At 40.0% G+C, this 27,107-nt stretch overlaps 1 protein-coding gene across 1 annotated transcript in view; it reads left to right on the top strand.

The window, feature by feature from the left end:
- Positions 1–27,107, top strand: part of LOC137322818 (FRAS1-related extracellular matrix protein 2-like) — a 237,164-nt gene that overhangs the window by 70,750 nt on the left and 139,307 nt on the right. The gene's annotated exons all lie outside the window — the stretch shown is intronic.

Raw genomic sequence — 27,107 nt, 5'->3', positions numbered from 1 at the left:
GCTGGTCCAGTTGAGTTTCTGGTCAATGGTGACCCCCGCCCCAGGATGTTGATGGTGGGGGATTCGGTGATGGTAATGCCATTGAATGTCAAGGGAAGGTGGTTAGACTCTCTCTTGTTGGACATGGTCATTGCCTGGCATTTGTGTGGCATGAATGTTACTTACCACTTATCAGTCCAAGCCTGGATGTTGTCCAGGTCTTGCTGCATGCAGGCTCGGACTGCTTCATTATCTGAGGAATTGTAAATGGAGCTGAACATTCTGTAATCATCAGCAAACAGCCCTACTTCTGACCTCATAATGGAGGGAAGGTCATTGATGAAGCAGCTGAAGATGGTTGGTCCTAGGACTCTGCCCTGAGGAACTCCTGCAGCGATGTCCTCGGGCTGCGATGATTGGCCTCCAACAACTACAACCATTTTCCTTTGTACTAGGTGTGACTCCAGCCACTGGAGAGTTTCCCCCTTGATTCGCATTGACTTCAGTTTTACTAGAGTTCCTCTCTGTCGAATCCTGCCTTGGTGTCAAGGGCAGTCACTCTCACCTCACCTCTGGAATTCAGCTCTTTTGTCCATATTTGGACCAAGGCTGTAATGAGATCGAGAGCCGAGTGGTCCTGGCAGAACCCAAACTGAGCATCAGTGGGCAGGTTATTGGTGAGTAAGTGTCACTTGATAGCACTGTTGACCACTCCTTCCATCACTCTGTTGATGATAGGACAGTAATTGAACAGGTTAGATTTGTCCTGCTTTTTGTGGACAGGATGAACCTGGGCAATTATCCACGTTGTCGGATAGATGTCAGTGTTATAGCTGTACTGAAACAGCTTGGCTAGAGGTGTGGCTAGTTCTGGAGCACAGGTCTTCAGCACCACAGCTGGGATGTTGTCGGGACCAATAGCCTTTGGTGCATCCAGTGCACTAAGCTGTTTCTTGATTTCACTTGGAATTAATTGAATTGGTTGATGGTGGGGACCTCAGGAGGGGGCCACCACAACTGTTTTTACACCATCGCCAAAAGTTAAAATTACCCCCATCAAAGAATGGAATTTCGAAACAGCAAGAGTACATTCATTCCAGGTAAGACTTCAGTCACATAATATGTAAGTACTTTATGCAAATCCTTAAGCAAGCTTTATTATTTTTAAAGCTTTGAAGCATCAGGAGCAGTTAAAAGAGTCCCGTACCTTTTTGCAAAAACCTCAGAGCTAGTATAAATATGATTATTCTGCAGTTACCTTTTCTTGCTTCATGCCCCTTTAATCAGCTTGAACTTTCTGTTGCTTGGGTGGTCAGCTCCAGTTGTGTTTCTCCACGAGCACAAGAAGTCTGCCCTCTAATGTGTAAGTGAGGCCAGCTGGAAATCCAGGCACGTTAGAGCTTCTGGTGCTCTCCGCTCACTATGTCCATGAACAGCGTCAGTCCAGGGAAATTGGCCATATGGTCTTGAGATAAGCACTAGATACTTAAATTGAAAGATGAGAAGAAATATCTTCACGCGAAGAATTTTATAAGAGTGTTTTGCTTCCTGTGGTCACCGATGCTAAATTGATTATAGCATTTAAAAATATACTGGATAATTTAAGGAAAATAAAATAAAGATGAATGGGGAGAAAGCAGGTAAATGGGACTGAAAAGTCCTGCACTTATAGCCTGCACTGAATTTAGGCCTCAAAGAATGGCTTCGTCCTGTGCTTAAAAAAAATCTATTTCTATTCTCCTAAGTTTCTAACTATATCTGAAGAAGAGGTTTCAAATGCTACTGAAAATCACACAAGCTTTCACTACATAGAATGTACAGAAACAGGCCATTCAGCCCAAATGGTCCATGCCAGTATTTATGCACCACACAAGCTCTCTCCCAACCTTCTTCATCTAACCCTTTCAGCATATCCTTCTATTCCTTTCTCCCTCACATGTTTATCTAGCTTCCCATTAAATGCATCTATGCTAGTCGCCTCAGCTACTCCTTGTGGTAGCGAGTTCCACATTCTAACTACTCCCTGGGTAAAGAAGTTTCTCCTGAATTCCCTATTGGATTTATTAGTGACTATCTTATATTTATGGCCCCTAGTTCTGGTCTCCCCCTCAAGTAGAAACATCTTCTCCTTGTCTAACATTTCAAACCATTTCATAATCTTAAAGACCTCTATCAAGTCATCCCTCAGTCTTCTCTTTTCTAAAGAAAAGACCCCCAGTCTGCTCAAACCTTTCAGTTCTGGTATCATCCTAGTAAATCTTTTTTGCACCTTCTCCAGTGCCTCTATATCCTTTTCATAATATGGAGGTTAACAAAATATACACAGTACTGTTCATAGTACTCCAAGTGTGGTCCAACCAAGGTTCTATCCAAGTTTAACATAACTTCTCTGCTTTTCGATTCTGTCCCTCTAGAAATGAACCCCAGTGCTTGGTTTGCTTTTTTTTAATGGCCTTATTAACCGGAGTTGTTACTTTTAGTGATTTGTGTATCTGTACCCCAGATCGCTCTGCTCCTCTACCCCATTTAGACTCTTATTATCCAAGCAGTATACTTATTCTTCCTACCAAAATGCAATACCTCACACTTATCTATATTGAAATTCATTTGCCAATTACATGCCCATTCTGCAAGTTTATTAATGTCTTCCTGTATTTTGTCGCAGTCCTCCTCGGTATTAACTATACCCCCCAATTTGTTGTTGTCCACAAATTTTGAAATTGTACCTACGATTCCCGAGTCCAAATCGTTTATGTAAATGGTGAACAACAGTAGTCCCAGCACCGATCCTTGTGGAATGCCACTTCCCACCTTTTGCCAGTCTGAGTAACTATTTTAACCCCTACTCTCTGTTTTCTGTTTTGTAGCCAGCTTGCTATCCATTCTGCTACTTGTCCCCTGACTCCACATGCTGACCTTAGTCATGAGTCTACTATGCGGTACCTTATCGAAGGCCTTTTGAAAATCTAATTATATTACATCTGCTGCATTATCCTTGTCTACTCTTTCTGTTACTTCTTTAAAGAATTCTGTAAGGTTGGTCAAGCATGATCTCCCCTTTTGAAATCCATGCTGACTATTCTTTATTATATTAAACAATTCAAATGCCAGTGAATGCTACAGAACATTGGAAGAAGTGTTTCTTTTCTTGATGTTCTATGGGCAGCTCTCAAGGATAAGTCCACACAGCACCCAAGCTGTGTGGGTGACGGTCTCACCGTTTTTAATGGTTTTTATCCAGGCAATTTCATGAAATGTTATTTTGTTGGAAGTTAACAAAATATACAATGTTCTTAATCTTCTCCGTCCACTTTAGGATTTGATGCTTAATAGATTCCTGTATTGCAGTTGTTCTAATTCAAGACGTCTGCAGTGCTGTGCAATGCCTGTTGTGGTTCCATAAATGCATTAATTCTCATAAAACACAAGACATAATACAGCCACACCACATGTATGCCAGCCCTGTGTCTAATGATAGAGTACTAAATTGTTGCCAGGTGACTACCGAGTTGCACTGTATGTTATTCTGATTATTAATCTGATATATGGAATGAATTCTGATGCATCTGGACTTGGAAGAGACATTACAAGTAACAAGCACCCAAATATGATCACTAATTCATTCCATATAAAAAGCTTGGCATCAAACTTTGGTTGCTCTTTTGATGGACTGGACTGGAAGCAGTTGCTGGAGATTGACACAGTATGACAGCAGCCAGTGGTTCTACATTAGGCTAGTTATACTTCCAAGTTTTTGTAGCTACATCCAGAAGGAGTTTAATAGCAAATATTCATAATCAGTCTTAATCTGTTATATTTCCAGAGGTGCAGCAGTTTAAATTTGAGTGACTGTACTTATTAACATGCTCACCATTTGGATGATGGTGTTTGAAAGCTCCATCTGTAAATTTCACAAGCATTGCCATACTATCTGTTTCCTGGTGATCCATTGTAAAAGTGATTTTAGTGAGACAATTGTATCTATAAAATAACATAAAATGTCCTCTCTATGTGCAGGATTGATCTTCACATAAGGCACAATTTACAAACTTTATAAACTGCCTTGAATGCCATTTTCCCTTTACCAATTGTATGGTAGTAGGTTCAAGTCATAGACACCTGATGCTCAGATATCCTTGTGGTACGGATTGTCATTTTTCCGCTGGATCATTTGGAGATGTATCATATAATTCAGTGACTTACCTCCAACATAAATGATCTTAACATCTCTTCCACTACATGTGTGTCTTGTTGGCTGAGCATAGAGAGAGTGGCATTGAAGTTGTTGAGCAATTTATTGTTTTTTTTCTCCACCCTTGCATTTGAAGGAATTTGCATGATGTTGAGTGGCAGAGGCAAAAATGAAGGGAATCACAGGTACATACCTAGTTTGTCTACAATTATATATGTAAGTCATGGTACAAAAACAGGGATCGATTTTAACCCTACCCGCCCAGCGGAAACCAGGAGGGCGGACAGTTGAAAACAAGTAGGTTATTTACCCACTCAGATCCGTGGAAGCTGCCACAGTTTTCCTACTAGGCAGAAGCAGATCTGCAGCTGGACTGAAGACATAGGAGTGCCCCTCCAGGCCCAAGGAATGTCGCAGCCTCCCCTGCTCCGGATTCCCTTCCTCCGGGCCCTACAAAAATGATTCCAAACTTACCTTTGCTGGGCCCCATCGGCTCCATCGCCCATGGAACTGATCGGAGCCTGAATGGAGCACGCTCCGACAAGTTCCAACCTAAAATGGTGATCCGAGGCCTGGTTACAGTTTCAGACCCCAATTTGCATATTAAAAGAGACCTACTGCCTGAAACAGGCAGGTGTTTTGGATGCCCGGCAGTCGGCTCCTTTCAATATGGAGCCAACCGCATCTTCAAGGTTAACGGGACAGTAAGGCTACTGACCCTATTTTCAGGCCATTACTGTTCTGTTAAAGCCAGGCAAAGCAAGTGAAAATTGAACCCTATATGTCTTGTACAATATTAAATACATCTTTTCAAGAAGCAGTAAAAAAAATAGGGACAGAAAGTTACTCTGTAATTTTCTTATGCCTTTTGAATTGTATGGCGCATTGAATATAGATACAAATTATGTCCTGGTACATGTATTGGTGTTTTATTGAGAATATCAAAGTTAAGTGTGCTATTTAAAAAGGAAAACTGCTCAAAGCAAAAAGGATGTGTCAACTTGGCTCAGAATCAGAAGGTCAGGGGTTCAATCTCCACTCCAGGACTTGAGCACATAATCTAGGCTGACATTTCAGCCCAGTACTGAGGGAGTGCTGCATTGTTGGAAATGCCATCTTTTGTACTCAGATAGTCCTGAGTAAGTGTGCTGTTTTTGGAGTTTCTTTATCCTTCTGAAGACCATAATCATGTATGGAAACTCGGTCAAGAAGCTGCAGTGTAACTATTTTTCTAAATAGAAAACAAAGTTTGTCAGCAGCATTGAATGAGATGTTAAATTGAGGCCCTCGTCTACCTGTTCAAATAGACGTAAAAGACCTGATGGCACTATTCAAAGAAGAGCAGTTGAGTTCACCAGGTACCCTATTATCCCTTAACCAACAGCACCAAAACACATTACCTATTCATTTATCTCATTACTGTTTGTGGGACCTTATGGTGCCCCAACTAGTTGCCACATTTGCCTACATAACAATGGTGGCTACCCTTCAAAAGTAATTAATTGACTGAAGTGCAGTGTGGTGTCCTGAAGACATGAAGACATGTATTAATAAAAGTTATTTTTTTCATCTGTCTGTTATCTTTACTGGTTCTGAGTGTGTCTCCCAGCCTTATACTGGGGATGGGAGTAAAGCTGAGATGGGGAGCTGTAAAATTACAAAATAATATAAAGGACAGCACAGAAGAGCAAGAATGCAAAAAATGTTGTCCTCTGACTCGATGTTTCTGGATGTTTTATGAAGACAGTTTAGCTTTGAAGTAAATTGTAGACTGAAATCTTTCCTCCTTTAGATTGAAACCAGACTGCATAATAGCACCTGAGGCTTTCAGGTGTGGACTAAATCTGCACAAAAATAGTTCAGAAGGTGTACTGTGTGCATCCATTTGCATGAATTTTATAATATGTATGATTCAATGCTGCTGACAAACTTTGTTTTCTATTTAGAAAAATAGTTACACTGCAGCTTCTTGACCTAGTTTCCATACATGATTATGGTCTTCAGAAGGATAAAGAAACTCCAAAAACAGCACACTTACTCAGGACGATCTGAGTACATTACCTTAACGAATCTCAAAAGCTAATAAAAATATGCTGGCCATTTAAAATTAGTTGTTATTAGAATTGACATATTTAGCCCATAGGCCAAATATAAATATGGTATGATTAACACCAATAAACTCTGACTGGTGCTTGCAAAGTTTAATGTACAAAAAGCCTGCCTGGAGTAACATCAACATTCAATCTTTGTTCTCCTCTCTCATCAACTGCAATGGGCACTTATTATCAGTGGGTGTAAAAGGAAATGAAATAATCAGCTGGAGATTTCCACCAAATCTCAGATCAAATGTTAGTGCCACCAAAATAAAATAATAGTGTTTGTATTATAATTGGTACCGTAATTAAGAGACTGGTTTGTAATGTTGTTTTGGAATGTAAGACCATGTAGAAATTTGTGCAATTAATCCACAATTATGAATGAATGATGTAAATCTTTGTTCTGATTGATTAGCTCAAGAACTCTTTATTATGATTGGTTAGTTCAAAAGCTCTGTTCTCTTAATCACAGAGTGACTTCGGCAGTGAATCACAAGATTCACACCAGGAAAGAGTTGATACAAATCCACTATGTTCTAAAGAAAAGAACAACTTGTGATATTTATTGAGCTGCTAATGTAATAGCACCCTCTAATACCATAAACTGAATTGGGATAACTGTAATTAGAAACACAGGAAGTCACATTAAATTCGGCTCATCCAGACCGGAAGTGCATGTGATGTCCATGGGATCATTGATGGTGGGAGTAACTGGTTAATTAGTGCAATCGCTGTAATTAGACAATAAAAACAGAAAATGCTGGAAATATTCAGCAAGTCAGGCAGCATCTGTGGAGAGGGAAATAGAATTAACGTTTCAGGTCGATGACCTTTTGTCAGAACTGGAAGAAGTAAAGATTTAACAGTTTTTAGGAGAGGGGAGAACCTCCCCACCTGTGATAAGATGGAGGGCAGGAGTGATTAAATGGCAAAAGGGATAATGGTGCAATGCAAAGGGGGTGGTAATGGGACAAGTAAAGAAACAAAAGATGGGTCTGGAGGAGCTGTAAATGGCAACAGTTGACCATTACCAGCACCCACTGTCCAAAAACATGGGAGCAGTGATTATAATCTGAAGTTATTTAAATCAATGTTGAGTCCTGAAGGTTGTAAAGTGCCTAATCAAAAGATGAGGTGCTGTTCCTCAAACTTCATTGGAACAGTATAGGATGCTGGGGACAAGAGGTCAGAGTGTGAGTGGGACGGAGAATTAAAATGGCAAGCTACTGGAAGCTCAGGGTCACACTTGTGAACTGAGCATGAGCGGAGGTGTTCAGCAAAGCAATCACCCAACCTGCGTTTGGTCTCCCCAGTGTAGAGGAGACCACATTGTGAGCAGCGAATACAGTATACTAAATTGAAAGAAGTACAAGTAAATCACTATTTCACCTGAAAGGAGTGTTGCGGCCCTGGACGGTGGGAAGGGAGGAGGTGAAAGAGCTGATGTTGCATCTCCTGCGCTCACATAGGAAGGTGCCGTGGGAAGGGGAACGGGTGTTGGGGAGATGGAAGAGTGGACCAGGGTGTCACGGAGGGAACGGTCCCATCGGAATACTGAAAGGGGAGGGGAGGGGAAGATGTGTTTGGTGGTGGCATCTGCACTGGTAACTAGATGCTTTGGTCAAATTAAGAGCGGAGTCTATCTGTTAACTAGTCACCTACATATGTTCTCTTTTTGTCTTCCTTCCGCTTCCTAAAGATCTCAACATGTTTATGGCAGACAATTCATTTGTTACAAGACAGTACTACTAATTAAATTCCTTCTCATTTATAACATAACATAAGGTTTGCTGAGATACTAAGCTACATCACTAGATAAATTTAAAACAGAAATAGACAGTTTTCTAGAAGTAAAGGGAATTAGGGGTTATGGGGAGCGGGCAGGAAATTGGACATGAAGCTGAGTTTGGATCGGTCAATGCCCTGTGGGTGGCGGAGAGGGCCCAGGGGCTGAGTGGCCGGGTCCTGCTCCTACTTCGTGTGTTCTTTAGTTTTGTGGTTGGGATCAGATCAGCCATGATCTTATTGAATGGCGGAGCAGGCTCGAGGGGCCGATTGGCCTACTCCTGCTCCTATTTCTTATGTTCTTATGTAACCCACATAACGGTTCTCGAGGGGCCGATTGGCCTACTCCTGCTCCTATTTCTTATGTTCTTATGTAACCCACATAACGGTTAGAATAAGTTAATGGTTTTGATATTTCATTCCCTTAAGGGAGAAATATAATTTGAAGATTGAGTCAAGCCCCATAGTTTTGAATGTCTGCCTTGTGCCTAGGGAGAAGGTTGCATGTTGGTTGAGAAATGCTGTGTGGCACAAGGAGATTCAGGAAAATAGCTTACAGTAATAGAAGGCTCAATGTATAATTTTCAAGTTTTAAAACTTAAAAGAGTGCAGCTCCAACAACACTCAAGAAGCTCGACACTATCCAGGACAAAGCAGCCCGCTTGATTGGCACCCCGTCCACCACTTTAAACATTCACTTTCTCCACCACTGGCGTACCGTGGCTGCATCATTTACAAGATGCACTGCAGCAACTCGCCAAGGCTTCTTCGGCAGCACCTCCCAAATCCTCTGCCGCCTAGAAGGACAAGGGCAGCAGGTGCATGGGAACACCACCACCTGCACGTTCCCCTCTAAGTCACACACCATCCTGACTTGGAAATATATTGCCATTCCTTCATCATCGCTGGGTCGAAATCTTGGAACTCCCCACCTAACAGCACTGTGGGAGAACCTTCACCACACGGACTGCAGTGGTTGAAGAAAGCGGCTCACCACCACCTTCTCAAAAGCAATTAGGGATGGGCAATAAATGCTGGCCTTGCCAGCGACACCCACATCCCATGAATGAATTAAAACAAAAAGTACAACTGCTTCACTGAAAAAAGAGCTGGTCATGAACTAGAGAACTCCCGGTAGAAACTGATAAGGAACCAGTTAGCTTTAATTGACTGTTACAGTGGTACCTGGAGCAGCTCTGCTGTAATTTGCTGCAGTGCTAGTAAGATAAGAACTTGTGCAGACGTATTTACTCCCAGATGGGATAAGGTGAAGCACTCATTAAAATTGTCATTGCACCCGAATTATCAGCCCATGCCATCCGAATGAAGAAATGTGTTATGTGAAATCTGCATAATCACAGTATAAACTGCATTTGTCCTGGAGGTGCTATAGAATTTTTATTTATTGTGGAGTTAATTGGAAAGTATCCTTACATTGTCCTGGCATAAAATTGGTTTTGAATTGCCAGTGTGTAAACTAAAATTCTGTGGTAGATTATACTCAAATAATTTTTTACTCACCTGGTGTGAAAGGGAAAGATATCATTCATAGCATTAAATGTTTCTATATTTCATTAATAACTCAAATATAAATCCTACCTTAAGGAAACTTTTATGGGTATAATTATTGTGCTATTGGGTTAATGTATTCATAAGTTGTGCTAATTAGTTTCATTAGAATGCCAATACGTTTGTAGCTGAAAAGGTGCAAGCTCTTTCTTTCAAGGGTGTAACTAAAGTAATTAATGAAGTACCTTTAGGAACTAGTGTATTGCAATATGTAATCTAAAAAGAAATTCAGCCTTGTGTTAAAGTCTACTTTATAAAGTTAAATATTCCTTTTGCAGATGACAATCAAACTTAAAGAATCCTGCTTAAGTGCTTACAAGCAACATATTGTTGTGTTTGTCCCCTTCACTGATCACACAGAAGGCTTGAAAACATCTTCCCTGTTCGCCACCAAAGTCCCCGTGTAAACTGAGGGCTAAAATCAATTGCATCAGTATTGCTACAAAATGTGATTTTGTTTTGTCATGCCAAAAAAATAGAATTTGATGTACTGCTGCCACGAACCACAGGTTATTGCTGCAAAATGAACTTTCAGGAATTCAAATGAATGCATTTCCCAATGAAGTTCTGGGTTAGCACACAGGACTTTCAATAGAAGTGTTGAAGAACTCACACGACAGCAGCTGTTTCCTCTCTGCTTATAGGTCTGCAGGGATGGGAATATAAAAGGTTCAAGTTGGAGGTCTGTCAGTCAAATATAGTCTTTTTTTAAAAGGGAAAGTATAATTTACTGATTGAAGACAGATATCTGTGTACTTGTTACTTCTTGCAACTATGATGAACTGTTAGTTAGAGATAGCAACAGATATTTTGTATAAAACTTGGCCTTTCCATCCCATGTGACATCATGAACTTTTGCCCAATGATAAGATGAGGCTGATTTTCATTGTCGGTGGACATCGGGTAGGCAGTGGGCAGAGCGATCGTGCCTCTGGCCTGATGTCCCTTGCGAAAGGCTCGGGCCATTTTGATGGCCGGACCTCGTTTACATCTGATCTGCGAGCTGCAGTCTCTGAACCAGTACTCGCAGGCAGCTCACTGATTGGGGAGCGTGGGATTTGTAGCAGCTGCTCCGTGGAGCCAAGCCAGAAGTTGGAGCTTAAGCTGGGGGGGGGGGGGAGGCAATTTGAGAAGTGGGCAAGGAGGGACCGGTAGCGCCTGGGAAGATTTTTGACCCCATAAAAACCATTTTAAAAAATGGAATCTTACTATTTTTGTGAGTGGCTTGCAGCGGTCCCTTTAAGGACCTCTGGTTAGGATGCTGTATGCCTAGTAGCAATGGGCAGGCATGCACCGTGTACACTCTGCTCATTGGCAACTGAAAATTGCATAGGGGATCTATGCACATTATAGGACACCAATTTGCATACCTTAAGGAGCTCGCCCGGAACAGGCGAGCGGTCTGGTCACCTGTTTCCAGACTGGTTGGAAATGGCGGTGGGCGGATTGGGAACAGGAATGAGGTGATAAGTGCAGCGCGTGAATTTTTGGAGCGCGACCTCCCTGTTCACACCCAGCAGAGCCAATGACAATCGGCCCCGATGAATGGGGAACATTGCTTCTTTTTATGGTGCTTCTGAAGTGGAGCTTCATGACAATTGCCTGCCACTGGAACCCCCAATGTTACATTCATAACATACTTGCCAGCTCCAAGGTAAAGAAACCTTCAGCCCCTTAGTCTGACCAGTAAGAAAAGTTTGTTCAAAGCTACCACATCAGTTTAATATAGCACTGAGATCAAACATAAAGAAAAAGCAGTAGGACAGAAGCCTATTGCTTAACCGGATGTAAACAGGACACCTGAAAAGTCTTGGGTGCCAAGTTCCTATCACCCTGTTAACGTTGAAAACATGACTTTCCTAGTTATCCCTTTAATTAACATTAGTTGCGTACATAAAAGGGCATTGATGTTGAATGCCTCACACATTGCATATTTTGACTTGTCCCCACGAGCAAATATTGCAGAATGAATTACCAATTGAGTGTCTTAATTTGTTCCAAGTTGAGTCCTGCTTCCTGTGTAAATCCAGTCTTACAAAAAATGCTGTCAGTTTGCTATAAATTTGAATTAAACCTCTTTTATTGCCTAAAAGTACCCCAAAAGATTATGTACTGTAAACCGTATACTCAAATTTTAGTTCATAAAATATTCTGAAGTTGTAAAGAAAGCACTGTTCCATTTTTTAAAAAACTACATTGAACAATATAGCTCTTTTTACTGTGGTGCCAGATCTCAGAGGATCTCAATCCAGTGTTTGCCAGAAATCGACTTGAAAGAGACTAAAAGAAAAGGGTTTCCGGATCAGACTTTTAATACCCGTTTGATAGAAAAGATGAAAAAGTCCAATGACTCTAATCTGAAATATATTAAATTTGTGTCGTTCACGGTGAGATGCAATTCACAATTGCTTATTGCATTGGTTTAATGGTAGTAAACTCTGGTGACATATAAACTGGTTTTGGCAGTTAGTTCATCTGATTATCTTATAAACTGCAGTCATCGCTTTTGTATTTATAAACTAGTCAAAGGATTACGATGGGGCTTGTGTTGGCACGTGTTCAACATTCGTCTCCTTAAACATTGATTGTTGCCATACAGCTTACCTAGCAACAAGATGCACTTGTAAAGACAAAAATATCCTTTATAGTTCTTTTAAGTTAGGGGCACATCATTTCTGGAGCATGTATCATGTTGCAAAAAATTTCTGAACTGTTTTCTGAACATCGTAACTTGTGTTTTAATTTTTCTTTAAGTCTTCATGTTAGATCTATAATAAGTACTACTGCACACATGGCATGTAAAACGTATACAAGATAAATCTTAGAACAGTGAAAGGTCACTTGTGCCAGGTTAGACCATTGGAACTTTCATCCAGTTATAAACAGGAATTGAAATGGAAAAGCTTACTGTGGGGAGGGGGGAATGGAGCAATTACGGAATTAGATGCTGGACAATTGGACAAAGTCAAGGAAATGGAGGAAGGGGGTAAAATTCCTCCAGTCAATAATTTGGCTATGGATTTTGTTTTCTTACCCTTGCTGTTGACTTTTTAGATAGTTTCAGTGGTCTTTGTTGGGCAGATCACTGCTCTAACTTGGAGTGAACGTGGGTGGCGTCCAAAATTTGAACTGATGTGAGCTGTTCAAATTACTATCATTGGTGGTTTGGAAGTAGAGGTCTTGATTTGCATAGTGTGTGATTTGCATAATGTTCCTTATATATAAGGGTGAATTTTAACTTGGAGCGGGATTCGGGCAGGCATGGGCAGAGCAAGTGCCAACGCCACCCCCCAACCTTGCCGATTTCAATACCCGGACCTTATCTGCATGCCACCGATCAGCTGCCCACTGAAGCGGGTGGGAAGCAGCAGCTGGCCAGCAGGCTGGAGCAGTAATTTGGGCAGCAGGTGGCCGCTGGCTGGTGTTCCCAGTGTTCTGGCCAATATTTATCCCTCAACCACCATCACTATAACCAGATTATCTGGTTATTATCACATTGACGTTTGTGGGACTTTGCTGTACGCAAATTGACTGCCGTGTTTCCTACACTACAATAGTGACTACACTTCAAAAGTACTTAATTGGCTATAAAGCGCTTTGGGACATCCTGAGGTCGTGAAAGGCACTATATAAATGTAAGTCTTTCTTTTTGTCAAAGGGAGGGTCTCAGGAAGGATGGGAGGGTAGGGGAGACCTAAACTTTCCCTGTGGTGTTCCTCCAGGCCCCATAAGGAAAGTAAAAAAAATAACTCACCTTACGTGGCTCTTCTGGTCCCAGATCCTCTTCCTGCTGTCAGCACATGGTGGGAAAGCCACAACGGTTTCCTCGCTCAGGCCAGAGTTAAAATTGTGTTCATGGCTAATAATGTCATCGAACCCCGATCTGTTTATTTAAAGAAGGACCCTGCCGGCTTTAAGCAGGTACCCTTGCCGCCTGCTCAGAAGAGCAAATTAAAATAGAAGACGGCAGGATTCACGCAGGTGTTGGCAGATAAGTCATCCAGCTGATTTTAACTGCCCAGCCATCTAGCTTCCACCAGGCAGATAGGGTTAAAATTGCCCCTATTGTCTGTATGTAATTATGCCATGTAAATATTGGGTATCTGTAGTAAGCTCATTGACTGCTAAAGCACAATGTATCTTATTTAATAATTTTAAAATTGTAAACAGCATTTGGATATTTTTTCCCATTCAAAGCCCTTTTTGCAATCCACCATATTTTTTCACCAAATGGCTCCTCTCCTTTCTTGAGAGTGCCTGATCTCTACTGATGAGGGTACCGACAGCCCTCTGATATCTTACACAAGTTGTCTATTTTTCACACGAGTCTGGAAAGTGAGTGTCAGCAATCCTTCACAGCCTGTCCTCACCTGACAAGTACACTTCCGGCAGAGGTCACTGGATGACAGGACCCCTGGTTAATTTTTGCCTCCCTTGTTTGGAGAGATTAATTGAGTTTGTAATGTGTATATAACCCTGCCAAACTGCAGAGGCACCTGGGACCTCCCAAGTCTGTATAGTACAGCAGCACACTTTTCCTGTATGTAGTTTGCACTAAGCTCATTGCTTAACAGCAGTCCATTCTGCTGCCATATCTGAAACGTATATTAGAAGAGTCTCAGATTATCCTCTCATGTTTGTAGTGTGTATGTAACCTTGCGAACTGTAGAAAACTTTCACGACCAAATTTAATTTTTTACTTTGAGATTGATATGCCACTAAATAAAAGTAAAATACATTTATTATTGAAGATGTAGTTAAAGCAAAATACAGGAGTGCATTGTCAGAGACCCGATAAATTTGACAGTTATATGAGTGAAATTTCACGCAGGCAGGTGGTTCCTCTTTACGTTTGGAAGAGCATGCTGAAAATCTGTTCCATATAAACCTTACAAAAGCATCATTCAACAGACTGAATGTAAAGGGCAGGAGAGCAGAACAGTCTAGCCTGCAGACACCACCACCAATTAATACAATTCTTTGATCATTCTACAAGGGATTGGTATAGGAAATGGAGCTGCCCACCTCAAATCCTGGCCACTTTTTCCTTCCCTTGTTTCCTCCTACTGATCATTCAGCCAAGAATGGCGCTGAATGCTGCCTAGGGGCAAAGCCATTTGCAGATGTAGCCAAGCCTGATCAAATTTTGTGTCTTTTTCAAGGCGTCTAATGCTCTTATACTTAGAGGGCTGTCACAAGTGACCTCCATTAAACAATTCCTATTTAATTTTCACAGACCAAGTTAAAGTACCCTTCTGCCTGTCTAACCTCAAGTCCTAGATGAGTCATGCATCATAACATCCCATAGCTCAAAACTGGCAAAACTCAAACCACCCTGTTCCACTCTTATTAGTACTTACATGTCTTTGGCACTAACTCTATCAACCTTCCTGTCTACTCACTGAGGCTGTGCCCGTTAGTTCTCAACCTGAGTGTTCTGTTCAGTCCTGAGCTGAGCTTTCTGTACCACGTAGGCCTCATTCTTCCACCTCAAACATTGTCTGTTTATGCCTCTGCCTTATGTCTGTTATGTTGAAATTTCATCCAGGCCTTCATTGCCTTAAGGCTGGATCGCTGTAGTGCTCTCTTTTCCAGCCTCAACTGGCTGCATCCTTCACAAACTTCAATTAATGCAGAACTCTGTGGCCCAAGCTACATCTTATTCAAAGTCCCCCACTCTCATCACTTATATCATCCTTACCCAGCTGCATTGGCTGGGTTTCCTTTGCCCCAGTGAATAGACTTTAAGATGACCATCTTAATTTTCAAATCCCTCCAGTGTCTTGCACCATCATTCCATAAGTTGCCAGCCCACACACTTTGTTCCTCTGACTCTGGATTATTGCTTGTCCCCAGCTCATACATTGAACCATTGAAGACTGATCCTTCAGCCATAATGCCCTGCCCGCTCCTAAAATCACTTCAGCTTTTATCTCGCTCTCACTCTCTCTCCCCTTCACAAGTAGCCTTTTAAAAAGTGCATTTATGACCATGCCTTGGTTGTCCCCCTTCTCACTTGAATTTAGTTTACTTCCTGCTGTTCAAGACGTTCTTTTATCTGAGGTGCTTTACTTAAATGCAAATCGTTGTTACACTAACCATAGACATTGTACTCCACATTCTTCTGGTTGTGGGCTCAAATGACGGGGCTGCTTCATGTTAGGTGAGTTGGGACAGTTCTCAGCAATTGGAGCTCTACAGGAAGCTGCAGTTTTAGGAAGCAAATGAGTTGCTTTTGCCCAACTTGCCCAATCCTACCAATTGATCACAGAGTATCACAAACAGTGGTCATGGGCAGATTATGATAGACAAATTTAGCTCGGTCAAAATTTTTATTTTAGTAATGTACCAGTATATGATGACCAGAAGCAAATAATATATTCCAACAAAACTGCAAGGTTAGCTACCTTTATTTGATATTGCATATTGAACTAATTGGGCTGGACATAATTGTATTTAAAATTTATAATATATTTATTATTTCCTACCTAAAAACTTATCTGTTAATTCCAGAAAAATAAGCAACAAATCATGCTGGGGAGGAAAAAAAGTTTATGACATTTCTGCCTTTCACTGTGTAAAAAGGCTGATTCTTCCATCACTTCCCTGATATTTTCACACTAACAGAAATGGTTTCATGTGTTACTCTTAACCTAGGAAACAAGTAGAAACAAGATTGCTAAATAAGCAAAATGTTTGATATTGAAACATCTCAAACTGCCCATAGACAAGCAGAGTCAAAGCTGTCTTTGGAGCCTACAGACCAACAGTGGGAATGTACCTTTTGTTAATTTTCAACCTAAACGAAATGAAGTTGTAATTTGTCTAATATAAAATATTAAATAATATGGTCTGACTGCATTGGCAAGTCAGTTTGCCCGTATAATATGAGTGAGATTGGGAATTTGGTCTAATTGTTCATTTTTCAACAAGTTACACTCGAATTGGTGGGATGGAAACCCGTATTCCCAGAGCAGCCAGTAACCTTTTCAGTACCTCCTGTTCAAAAGGCCATATGTTGGCAGGAATTTATTTTAAACAAAGGGGAAATTCCTGTTTGTAAACAAAGGGAGATGCCATTCTGTTGGAGCAATGCTTTTAGGAAGTATCTTTAAAGGGCATTATTGTTGTAGATGAGGATTACATTTTTAAAGTTCTAATGCTCCATTTGCTGATCTATTTGTGCTACTTTAATAATGCTGGTTTCCCCAATAGGGTAACACTTTAACTGTACCAGATATTTTATTTGTCCTGATTTTCCAAGATTACTTAAGCTGACCTCGGTGCAAAATAGACCACAAATGTGCAAAGCACCAATGTTTTAATCCTTGATTCAACTTAACTGTAAAGAAAAATTATGCCTATAAAAAAGATATATATGTAATAAAATATGAATGGAGAATTTTCTATTGTGTCAAAGGAGGATCCCTGATGTAAGATTTTTAAAAATTGAGATGTCTGTGTTAATGGATTCAGAAAATCTCATTTTAATTTTCTTGTGATTCTGTTCCTTTTTTAATACTGTTTTTGTAAGGAAAACAAAACCTAAAGAATTATGTCAACTCACCAAAGTCTCCATTAGCCTTAAAATGACTGATTACCATTTTGTGCAGAAAGAAAACATATTGAACAGTGTAAAATGGCTTAACTGATCTTAACTAAAACTTCCATTTAAAAACATCATCCATGAACTAATTTTAGTTGATTTAAATCCATCTGTCATTCCTCTTTCCTCAGTTTGGGTTTAGTCCAACCTTTTGTTAAAACAATTGTATCAAAGCTGAGACTGCTAGATTAAGATGACTGCCTAAGTGTGGCCTGTCTGTATTTATCAGACAATCAAACGCCTGCGGCAGGGTTAATTGTGGGGTTATCTGGCCTATGACTTTCATAGTCCTTTGAGAAGATATCAAGTTCCACTAACACACTTTGTGCAACCTGTGAGGTTAAAAAGCCAGAATCTTGTCAAAAAAAACAATGTGATTTGACCTGTCACACGTGGGATGTATTGATGGAGGGCAACAAGAACGACAAGTCAGAGGCCATTTACTTTTAATTTTCCAAAAATAAATTTTTGTTTTTGAGGTTAAGATCTGTAGTATTAGTTCTGACAGACGGCTCTTCTAACTAGGTTTCTGTTTTCAAAATGGTGTGTTAAATACATTGATATCTGCTGCATTTTTAAATTGGCAGTAAAATGCTTGGAAATTCTTAGAAGAAAAATTTATGTAACACATACATTTAGTTTCCTATTGTTCTCTGCTCAAAGCATGAGGCAGAAAAGGCCTAAAATGATTTAAGTGTCAAATTACTGAGTGTAAAAGCATAAAACAGCTTTGGCCTTGTGAAAAGCTACAGACCTCACACTGCTTCCCCTCTTATATTAAACAATGTTGTGAACATTGCTATAAATGGGTACAGGAGCACTGCTGATTTGAAGTTATTGGATGTTTCTATTACAGCACACTCTTGCAATTTAATGTAAATTTCAGAATTACGTTTTAATCTCTTGGCTAGGTTGGAACGAACAAAAAAAAATGCAGGCACTGAGGGGGTGCAGAGAAGTAACACCCTCATTCCAGTGTTTCCTAAAAGTGATTAATGATCCTTCAGCATTAGAATGTGTTGCTTTAGGAAAAACTATAAAGAGGAATGAGAGTCAATCAAATCATAGCTTTTGAAGTGCTGAAATTCCTCTGCAGCATGCAATATTAAAGTATATTTTTCTTAAATTGAAGTAAAAGGCTCATGTTCTGTAAACTATAAGTATGTGTTAAGTGAACAATTCATGTTTGGCCTGAAGTATTTTGGCAGTAACATGTTCCCTTTTATTCACTATTTCAGTAAAATGAATTTAAAAATTCCAGAAAGGGTCACTGATTCTACATTGGGTTTTCAATGTATTGTTGTATTGTCTCAGAAAATTTTAAGAGTTTTAGCCACAGGTGGCCCGATAGCCTCCTGGTTAAAGCAATGGCTTCCCAATTAGATAGTCATGGGTTTGAAGAATCCCAGCATCATTGTTTTGAATCGACCTGCCATGGTTTGACAAGGTCATGTGGAGGCCAGAGGCCTAGTGGGGGAACTCGCTACAGTTTGTTGTGGGGGGAGGTGAGAAGAAAATGAGTTAGGGACGTAAAGACTGCTTTGAGTTTCTGAAAGTGATTTAATTAACACTTATTTAATCAGCCTGGCAGTGCATGAAAGAGTTACGGTAAGGAACGGTAGATTCTGTGAAAGGCCGGTTTATTTTGTTCAGTACTTGAAACTCTAATTTTCTGTTGCAGTTTGAAAATACTAATTGAACAAAAGTAAATACTAATTCTCTATTTCTCCAAACTTGAAGTTTTAAACTTCATTTGCCACAGTGGCATAATAGCTACATCATTATAACAACATTTATATAGCACCTTTAATGTTGAATAACATCTCAAAGCTCTTCGAAGGAGCGTAATCAGACAAAAATTGACACCAAGCCAAAGAAGAAGATATTAGGAGGAGTGACTAAAAGCTTGGTTGAAGAGGCATGTTGTTCGTGGGACCTTGCTGTGCGCAAATTGGCTGCTGCGTTTACATTACAACAGTGACTACACTTCAAAAACACTTCATTGGCTGTAAAGCACTTTGGGATGTCCTGAGGTCGTGAAAGGTGCTATATAAATGCAGGTTCTTTCTTTATTTCAATGAAGACAGCATGAATTTGGATGAAGATGAATTCAATGAAGACAGCATGAATTTCCTCCCCCATCTTTTTGGAGGTGGGGGAGGAAGTGGGTCAATATGGATTTTTTTTTAAAAAGGAAAAAAAAATAATTCTGCGACTTGTCATGAAAGCAGGGCTCCATTCGTACAAAATGTCAGTGTTATATCTTTTTTTGTATGGAACAAACTTAAGGTGGAGTTCAGTTAGTTGTATTCTTAAGAAACCCTGTTCCTGTGTAGGAAAAGAAAGATAATACACAACTCATGTCAGGAAATAGCTTTTAGTTGCAAGGTGAGGAGACCTATCTATGTTTGTGGGACTGTCTGATCAGAAACTACAGATCGAGTTTGTTTGGCTAGTACCTCCAGTTTTTGAAATGATGCAAATATGGAACTGGCAGAAGATGGAACTCCATGTCAAAGCTGACAGCTGTTTTAGGATGTTCAGGTCCTGGTTTGCCTGTCAGTTTTCACATTGGGAGCTAAAGTGCCCTTGCTACATTCACCCAAGTCGCAGTTAAAAGATTCTGAAAAGGACACTAAGATTTTGGACTTTTCATTATTTTCAAGACAGTTAAGTCAAGCATTGTATTACTGTTTATTTTCTGTTTTCTTTTGCTTCTATGTAATAATTCTTATAAATAAACTAGATTTAGCCTGTAAGATATGACAGTGTTCTTTTTTTCAGACATTCGGAGTGAGCAGGAGCACATGGGGGAAACCCATATGGGTCTTTAGCTTCACATTGTGGTAAAAATGTAGTTATTCGTCCTGAGACACCCTATCCCATTTATGGCATGATTAGGTGTGCAAGTTTCAGATCATAGGAGACACTGGTCTGATTATGGAAACTGCCTAATGCTGTGAACATGAATAGTGAGTTGAGGGAGATGCAAAACTGTAATACTAACTTTTCATAAAGAACTAGGTCTTCTGTCAGTCACGTGCACGGACATGTGACTATGAAGCAGCTATCTGAATGAGTTTCATCAGTCACAGGCTCATCAACACTTCTGGAGTTGACAGCAAGCTGTGCTTACAAAGTCACTGGTTTCCTGCAAGTACAGCTTTAAGAGCAGAGTCGCACTTTTCTGATTAGAGTGAACATCCTGTTGCTGTAGGTCATGGGAAAAAAGTTGGAAATAAATTCTGTAAGTAAACCTGGATGGACTGGTTTAGATTAAATGTATTGCCAGAATCTAAAGTTTCAGCATTTAAAATTAGATTTATTTTAGACGTTCACATGCATTTGAAAGAATTCATTCAAAGCAAAAGGTGCCTGTCTTTAAAGAAGTGAAGTGATTGATAACAAAGTGTATAGATACGGACTGCACACCTAGTACTTTGTTGGAACTGGGAGTGCCCCCATTGTCTTGAAGAAATTATCTCATCACTGAACCAAAAATCCTTTGGAAACACTGGTTACAAGACAATCAATTGGGGAAAAAAGCAATTTCTCTCTCTCTCTCTCTCTCTCTCTCTTTCTCTCTCTCAATTCACATACATACACAGCATTAGAAACTATAAGATTTGTTGTTTCATTAGAGTTAAATTAAGATGATGAATAAATCTATTATAGTGTCGATGCCTGAATATATTCAACTTGTTTTTTATTATTCAGAAACGCCATGTATAGATTAGAGACAAATCTTAATTACATCTTCAAGTAATACTGATTTCATGCACTAAAATATTTTTAACAGTTGGGGAAATGTTGAACTTAGATCATTTTTTTAATAATCAACAGACAAGACAAGACAAAGAGGCCAGATTGCTTATTACTGTTGTGTTAATAGGTACTGACTGGTCTGGTTGCTTATTGATGTATGTGCAAAAAGTAGAATCCCTAAAAATATGTATCTCACTGGACAAGTACTAGTTTGACCTATGACAGTTTATAATTTTCTGAGGAACTTTACATTTGCAAGAGATATAGCTATGTAGTCAACATTTGTTCCTTATACACTGACGTATAATTGTGGCTACCTTTGGTTTCCCAGAGTATGTCGAAACAAAACAAAAACTGCTTAAGTCAGTAAGGAAACTTTTAATAGCACACACTGTGTCAATCATTTGGAAATATTGTGAGGGGGTTGGGAAGAAGACATTTTGATATTCTTTTTGACAGCTGTGTAGAGAAAGAATGTTTGTCATTTTAACCTGAGGCCTCTTGTTTCGACTTGTATGCAGCTCTTCAGAGACTGTAGACCTTAAGCTGTACTGCTGAATCATTGTATTCTGAATGAAGCCAACAGGATATTGGTTGCAATTTCAGCAAAAATAGACAATTTCATTCTACAATATATTTTGAAATATTCAAATGGCAAGTTTATTAAAATTAATATAAAGTAACTAAGAAAATATATAATTTTAATTTTTATTGCTCTTGCACTACAATCTGCTATCATGCTGTCTTTACTTTGCAAGTGGACAGTTGAACTGAAACACCTGTTTTGGTTCAAAAGAAAGGCTGAATATAAATCACATATTCTTGAGATACACAAGATTTCTTCTATGATTTCTGTTTGCAGAGTCAATGGATTCCAGGGGAGCATCAGTTTTGGAAACGTTCAGCCCCGATTTTAACCTAACGTGACCAGCGTGAGCATTTGGTCAGGCACTCAACTTACACCGTGGCCAATCTTAAGCTTCATTGATTTCAATGGAGTCAAAAATCGAGCGATGTGTAAATCAGGCGTCCAACCCGAAAATGCTCTGTTCTCACCGGGTGCGTTAGGTTAAAATCGGGGCTTTCTCCTGCAAACAATATTTTTGTTTTTGCACTTTTTCGAATATTTCAGTTGCAACATGGACTAGTAACACCTGTTTTCAATCTTTAACAGAATTTTACCAAATGATATTTTGTGGTCACTTGGCTTCAACTTGTTTCTCTTCCATGACGTTCTGTTCCAAGCATATTACAGGTAGAACTGACCACATTACTTTCTGTAGCTTGCTGAGGATTGGGAAAAAAGCCAATAAACACTTTTTCTGCTTGAACAGTACTTCCAATGATAGAGAACAATGATGTGATTGGAAATTCAGTGCTGTAATCACTAAGATATGGCACTGGTTAAAGATGTTCTGAATTCTATTCTAAGTCTCCCTGATACCTAAATATGCGGGGATAAACTTATTTGATTCTTGGACAGGCACTACATGACATTGATTACCTTGGTCTCTCTATTTCCATGGGAGGGTTGCTAGATAGTGCACCCATGGCGCTGTTATTTCCTGTGCTTTTCTCTGTCATTGATAGGTGGCTAGATGAGGCATTACACGGTGGCATAATGTTCTTTGGTCTCCTCAAGACTGCTGAATTTAGGTGGTATTGTAAGCAGATCTCATCTGTTTACCCCTGCACTTAGTATTTTGAAGTCACGTGTGCAAGAGAAAAACTGGGGAGAGAAGAGGATATGGAAGACAATAACATACATCAAAGGAGGGAAAGAAGGGGGAAAATAAACTACAAAGTGGGTTTTATATGAGCTGTTTGTTTGTTTGAGAGTTGCACACTGATGCATATAGGCTCAGTATATGAGAGCTTAAAAGGTAGGATAGTAAATACACTGGGTATTGTACTTGGACCTATCTTTATAAGTCCAAAATGCTAAGACCAATAACACCAAAGAAATGCTAGTTAAGTTATGATGCAGTCAACTGAAACTAGACATCTATGAACAAATATTACTACCTCTGCAGCTTTTCCATTAAAAAGCTTTCCCTGTTTTATTTGTTTTGAAAGGGTAGTGTACTATACATAAAGAGGGGAAACCTGAATTCCTTGTCTCTGAGATAAATTGGGAATAAACTCTACTCCTCTTAGTTCAAAGTCATATGATCTGATTTCTTTGTTGCACCTAATTTCCACTTTGTTGTGTTATTTACATTACTTGATTCAAATTATTGGATAATTCATTTTTTAGCATTGAAAAATTACTTCAGGAATAGCTGTAATATGAAACTTTTTGTATTTGTGTAAGGAAATGAACTGGAATACATCAAAAATCTTTCAAATGAAGTGAGCATTTTGGGAGACTGTTTCAGTTTCTGTCTCATTGATGTGCTTGGTACCACTTAATGTGGTCAGTTCAACCTGAATGTATCATTAAATAATTTTTCATCAGTACTAAATCTCATCTGCTGTCCCATAATGTTAAAAATTAGCCTCCAGCTCAGCACTTACATTAAAGCATGCAATGGAGAGTTTCTTTGGATGCCTGGGCTGGAATTCTTCCCCATGATCCCACCACAAAATCAAGCTGGATCATGTTGGATAATGACAGACAGTGGTTCTGCTGTACTCTCCAGCCAAGGTCTGTTGCTGTCTACATAACTTGACCATGGGGAGAAATGTCCTGATGGAGGAAGAGCAAGAAGAAAACCCTGAGAAGCTGGTGGAGAGGATGGCCAAGAATCAGAGCCAGAGGAGGAACAGGAGCCACGGGGATCCTTCGGAACTGCAGGAGACGTCTGCCTAGTCCTGATTGGAGACACATTTTCCTGGAATGCAAGCACTTTCCTAACCACTCACCAAGAATCGTCTGTCCCTGAAACCAAGTACTCCATCCCTCTCTGAATGATGTTCAATCAAACTATCAAATAATAAATCCTGGCTTATGTAAAACAACATCCTTATAGTAAAAACCATCAACCTTCTCCTATCCCAACAGTCATTATTCTGACCTAAACTTTTCTTTTCCTTGTTCCTCCACATTTAAAAACTCTGAATTAACAATGTACATTACAAATCTTTATTTAAAAGAAGTCCTTGTGCGTGCGTGTGTGCGCAGTCGCCTGTGGCACATACACTGAATTTCGCTAAGTTCCTGTCCTAATACCCTCCAAGAAAGGAAAAGATCACAGAAGTGAAAAATAACAACTTTTGACAGGCTAAAATTAATGCACTCTCCAAAACTCATCTACAGTTGCCACTTTTAATATTTTCTGTTCAGTGCACCAGAAATTTCACATGCCTTGACATATTTTTCATTAGTTTCTATTGTGCCAGCACCTTTAAGGTTCCTATTGCCTTTAAGCATCTAGACTTCCACTTCCTTCTTTTGGCAGCAGCCAAAGATGTGCTCCTATGTGTACCTGGTCCCCACCTGCTGAACCCAAATGAGGCCCGAGAGTAAGTTTGGGCACTCAGTTCTTGGTCCCTGCAGGATGCACTTCCAGGGCATTCCACACCAATTGCTCCTAGACACGAGAGAAAGATTGGCTCTATGGAAATGAGCTCAAGTTTTGTTTTGCGAGCCTTGCTAATGGAATTTCAAACTCAGTTCCAGGAGTTAAGAATTGGCCTTTCCTTACTTCAGGTGGACATTAACACAGTGTCGCTCTCTGTCTTTGTATTGTCATGATAGTGGTATTGACTTGGCTGGGGCAGAGTTAAGCTTGTCTTCAACACAGTCTCGGCCAAATATATATTTTTTCTTGTTGTAAAGTAATCTCTAAAATAGTGATCATATACTGACATTTTTAATATTTTAACATGAGCAATTACATCCTCAGATACAAATGAATTCGAACACGGCCTGCCTTTCTTTGCATGTTTCTGTTTGACTCTAAGTTTATAGCCTTGAACTAAACCCACACATCAGAGACCTCTGGATTCGTACTTGAGATTTGGTTTCATGCTTCAAGCATTTGAATGTATCTTTGTTAATTGGAAAAGGAAAATAACATATATAGAAGATATAGGAAATATAGAAGATGCAACATTCAGTGTCTCTGGGGGAGCCAAAAGCACCTGAGAAATTCTATTGAGTAACTTCTATAATTTATATGCAAATGCATTTCATCATGTAAAGCATAATAAATATGTAACATAGGGTAATGTGTTGGGTCAAATCACAAGAGCACCTCTGTGTCACTCGACAGTGAGAGTTTAAAATTTTCCATTAAGTGCAAAATGATGCTTATACTGTTTATTTCCCTATTAACTTTATTACTTGAACCATCATGCTGAAATTGCATAGGAAATCATGGAAAGATAAAACACCATTAAACCCATTGAGTTTGCACCTACCCCTCACAGACCACGTATAAAACAATATTCAACACAAAAAAAATGATAAAGAGGAGGTAGTAGAAAGACCAGCTGTACTTAAAGTAGATAAGTCACCCGGCCTGGATGGGATGCATCCTAGATTGCTGAGGGAAGTAAGGGTGGAAATTGCGGAGGTACTGGCCGTAATCTTCCAATCATCCTTAGATACGGGGATGATGCCAGAGGACTGGAGAATTGCAAATGTGACGCCCTTGTTTAAAAAAGGGCGTAAAGATAAACCCAGCAACTATAGGCCAGTCAGTTTAACCTTGGTGTTTGGGAAATTTTTAGAAACGATAACCCGGGACAAAATTAATAGTCACTTGGATAAGTATGGATTAATTAAGGAAAGCCAGGACGGATTTGTTAAAGGCAAATCATGTTGAACGAACTTGATTGAGTTTTTTGAGGAGGTAATAGAGGGGGCTGATGAGGGCAATGTGGTTGATGTGGTGTATGTGGACTTCCAAAAGGTGTTTGATAAAGTGCCGCTTAATAGGCTTATCATCAAAGCTGAAGCCCACAGAATAAAAGTGGCAGTGGCAGCATGTATACGAAATTGGCTAAGTAACAGGAAACAGAGAGTAGTGTGATCAGTTGTTCTTTGGATTGGAAGAAGGTACACAGTGGTGGTCCCCAAATGAACAGTGAGGAGGATATTGATAGACTTCAAGAGGACATAGACAGGCTGGTGGAATGGGCGGACACGTGGCAGATGAAATTTAACACAGAGAAGTGCGAAGTGATACATTTTGATAGGAAGAATGAGGAGAGGCAATATAAACTAAAGGGTATAATTCTAAAGGGGGTGCAGGAACAGAGAGACCTGGGGGTATATGTGCACAAATCGTTGAAGGTAGTAGGGCAGGTTGAGAAAGTGGTTAAAAAGGCATACGGGATCCTACGCTTTATAAATAGAGACAGAGTATAAAAGCAAGGAAGTTTGTTGAACCTTTATAAAACACTGGTTCGGCCACAACTGGAGTACTTTAGGAAGAATGTGAAGGTCTTAGGGAGGGTACAGAAAAGATTTACTAGAATGATTCCAGGGATGAAGGACTTCAGTTACGTGGATAGACTGGAGAAGCTGGGGTTGTTTTCCTTAAAGCAGAGAAGGTTGAGAGGAGATTTGATAGAGAAATTCAAAATCATGAAAGATCTAGACAGAATAGATAGAGAGAAACTGTTCCCATTGGCGGAAAGGTTAAGAACCAGAGGACATAGATTTAAGGTGATTGGCAAAAGAACTAAGGGCGACATGAGGAAAATCTTTTTTTACACAGCGAATGGTTACGATCTGGAATGCACTGCCTGAGGGCGTGATGGAGGCAGACTCAATCGTGGCTTTCAAAAGGGAATTGGACAAGTACTTGAAGGGAAAAAAATTTGCAGGGCTATGGGGAAAGGGCAGGGAAGTGGGACTAGCTGGTTTGCTCTTGCAGAGAGCCGGCATGGGCTCAAAGGCCGAATGGCCTCTTTCTGTGCAGTGACCATTCTATGGTGCTGAATTTTCCCATAGTTCCAATTCCCCGGGACCGTCACCATAACTCGAGAAAAAGGTCAGGACCTGGATATGCCAGGTTCCAATCTCAACTGGGAAAACCTGCTCGGGATTCCAAGGGACAGAGCCTTTACCTGCCTCTCTCACAAGACCAGGCATATAAGAGGGGTCAGGGACCCCCTATGCTGGGAGTTCCCGCTTCCCAGCTCACAAGGGACCCAGCGTATG

The sequence above is a fragment of the Heptranchias perlo genome, chromosome 6, assembly GCF_035084215.1.
Source record: "Heptranchias perlo isolate sHepPer1 chromosome 6, sHepPer1.hap1, whole genome shotgun sequence".
Classification (NCBI taxonomy): domain Eukaryota; kingdom Metazoa; phylum Chordata; class Chondrichthyes; order Hexanchiformes; family Hexanchidae; genus Heptranchias; species Heptranchias perlo.
Note: the sequence above shows the minus strand (reverse complement) of the source record. Positions and strands in the feature narration are given on the sequence as shown.